Source organism: Anomaloglossus baeobatrachus, chromosome 4 (assembly GCF_048569485.1).
Source record: "Anomaloglossus baeobatrachus isolate aAnoBae1 chromosome 4, aAnoBae1.hap1, whole genome shotgun sequence".
NCBI classification, from domain to species: domain Eukaryota; kingdom Metazoa; phylum Chordata; class Amphibia; order Anura; family Aromobatidae; genus Anomaloglossus; species Anomaloglossus baeobatrachus.
In genome coordinates, this window is record NC_134356.1 from 7,737,850 (window position 1) to 7,741,054 (window position 3,205).

The following is a 3,205-nucleotide window of genomic DNA, read 5'->3' on the forward strand; positions in this document are numbered from 1 at the left end:
GATTTTTGTCTTTATAGTTTTGAGTAAAATGTAAATTGTTCTTTTATTCTATAAACTACTGACGACGTCTCCGAATTTCCAGCAATAAATTCTGTATTTATTTTCTGAAAAATGAGAAATGGTGAAAATAACAGAACAATGCACGGCTTTCACCTCAAATAATACAAAGAAACAAGTTCATAATTGTCACGAACCACCGGGTGGGTCACTCAGAAATCCCCCGCGCTGGCTACCAGTACGTCACAATCGGGGTGTAACAAGTGGGGGGGTCACCCCTCCTTTATACCTCCCGACCGACAGACAGAGCACGTGATGCGCTCTCTAGCGCCCCTCTTATAGTCAGGCCAATTATGGAATTGGCCGACGATAAGCAAGGAGGCCGCTATACTACTTATGCCGATTATTGAAGGGTCCCCGGTGAGAGTAGGGTATATATTTCCCCGACCTCCGCGGGCGGAATATATAAAACCTCCCCGAATCTCACTGGCCTCCCCACAATAATCCTTGGCACAACTCGCTGCCACCAACCGCTTCACGGTAACTATTAGCCGAACACACGGACGTGGGATTCAAGATCGAGATAACAGAACAGCCCAAGATTAATTATATAATTTAATCAGCCTAAAGCACACTAGAAACTACAATATATACAATAGGGAATCTACAGAATATACATATGTCAGAGTACAGTTACAAGCAAAGCATGGGTTACAAACAGGCATACACAGTTCCAGCAGTTACCTTGTGCGTCTGGCCACAGGGGGGCGCTGTAGGCCAGGTTTCTAGGATCCTTCCCACAGATGTTTCCTACACGTGACCCCCAGCGAAAGAACGCTGGAAAATGGCCGAAGTAGGGTTATCAACCTGGGCAAATCCAGGTCCCCTCCTACCTTAGTGACCTCAGAGGGAGCACTGCTCCACCCCTGGCTGGAGTTATGGACAAAATCCACAACATGGAATATGGGCCATAACTTTGCCTGGGAGCGTCGTAGGCGGACGCCAACGCTCTCATTGTGACAGCTATGAATTTAGCTACAGAACGAGAGGACTCGTGACTTGTCTACTAGTTCCACATTGGCTGATATCACGCCTGGGGTATTTCCCCAGGTCCTGCTCCCATAAAAAGGGTGTGCCAGCATCGTCCGCATGCGGAGACACCATTTTTATGGTTGCCATATTTATCGGAAATATGGCTTGCGAGATATGAACCATTTTTTACTGGAGTCGTTCTGTCTGGATACTTCCATAGCCTTGCTAATTAGATAGCAGCCCCTACTACAGGGTCACGGCAGGGAGTCATCCTGTGTCCATTGTTCCCACATCACCTAATCTCCATATCACAGGAGATGGCCATGGGATGTGACACCTTCACAGATGCTGGACATCTGAGAACAAGAAGGGGGGGGGGCACTGCCATGGAGTGATGAGAGCGATTATGACTGGAAGTCATAATTCATCTTCATATCCCAGGGTTTGCCTCACACCTCCCCCCTTTTGAGGGCGCTAGGGGGCAGCACACTCCGCTGTTCCCCCGTGCGCCCGTCCGCGACCTCTCCTTGTCGGGACAGCCCGTCTGCGTTACCGTGGTCCCGGCCCCTTTTGTGGCGAATGGTGAAGTTGTATTGCTGGAGCGCAAGGCTCCATCGCAACAATCGCCCATTCGTCCCAGAGACAGTGTGTAACCAGCTGAGGGGATTGTGGTCCGTCTCCACGATGAAGTGGCGCCCGTATAGATAGGGTTGCAGACGCTGCAGGGCCCACACTATGGCCAGGCACTCCTTTTCCATCGTGGAATAGGCCACTTCCCGTGGTAACAGCTTCCTGCTCAGGTACAAGACTGGGTGCTCTTGGCTCGCAGAGTCCACCTGGCTGAGCACCACACCGAGGCCGAAGTCACTGGCGTCGGTCTGTACTACAAACGGCCGCGTGAAGTCGGCTGCCTGTAGCACGGGCGGGCTGGACAGGGCGTCCTTTAGGGCCCGGAAGGCTGTCTCGCAGTCCATTGTCCAATCGACTGCAGAGGGCAGCTTCTTCTTGGTGAGGTCCGTCAAGGGCTTTGCCAGGCTACTATAGCATGGAACAAACCTCCTATAGTACCCAGCGGTCCCCAAGAAGGACATCACCTGCTTCTTGGTCCTGGGGGTGGGCCAGGATGCGATGGCTTCCACTTTCTCAGGCTCGGGCTTCAGTGTTCTCCCGCCTACCCGGTGACCGAGGTACTGGACCTCGCTCATGGCCACCTGACACTTTCCCGGCTTGATGGTCAAACCTGCCTGGTGGATCCGCCTGAGCACCTGTGCTAGATGCTGTAGGTGATCTTCCCAGGTGGGACTGAAGACGGCAATGTCATCCAGGTACGCGGCCGCGTACCCTTCAAGTCCCTTGAGCAGGGTGTTGACCATCCGCTGGAAAGTGGCAGGGGCATTCCTCATCCCGAATGGCATCACCGTGGACTCGTACAGTCCAAATGGGGTAATAAAGGCAGAGCGTTCCCTGGCCTTGCGAGTCAGGGGGATCTGCCAATATCCCCGGCTCAGATCCATGATGGTCAGGTACTGAGCCCCGGCCAACTGATCGAGCAGGTCATCGATGCGTGGCATTGGGTAAGCATCGGCGACCGTGACAGCATTGAGCCCCCTGTAGTCCACGCAGAACCGAGTGGTTCTGTCCTTCTTAGGGACGAGGACTACAGGCGAGGCCCAAGCGCTGTTGGATGCCTGGATCACCCCCAGCTTCAGCATCTCGTCAATCTCCTGGCGCATGTGTTGCTGCACCTCCAGGGAGACCCGATATGCTGAACGCCGGATCGGGGGATGATCCCCAGTGTCCACGTGATGGACAGCCAAGTTAGTCCTTCCGGGCTGGTTGGTAAACAACCCCCGGAAGGGGTGTAGGGTGGCCCACAGCTGGGACCGTTGGTCCTCCAAGAGCTGGTGGCCAACCTCCACATCCTCAATGGATCCGCCTGCCCTAACCTGGGCTAGCATATCCAAGAGGGTTTCCGCTTCTCCCTCCTCGGGCAGGTTGCACACGGGGAGCGCACATGCCTCCCGCTCATGATGTGCCTTCATCATGTTCACATGGAAGGGCTTCCGCCTTCCACGGGCAGGGTCCAGGGTGACCAGGTACGTCACAGGGTTGAGCTGCTGGTACACGAGGTATGGGCCTTCCCAGGCTGCCTGAAGCTTGTCCTGTGGTACGGGGA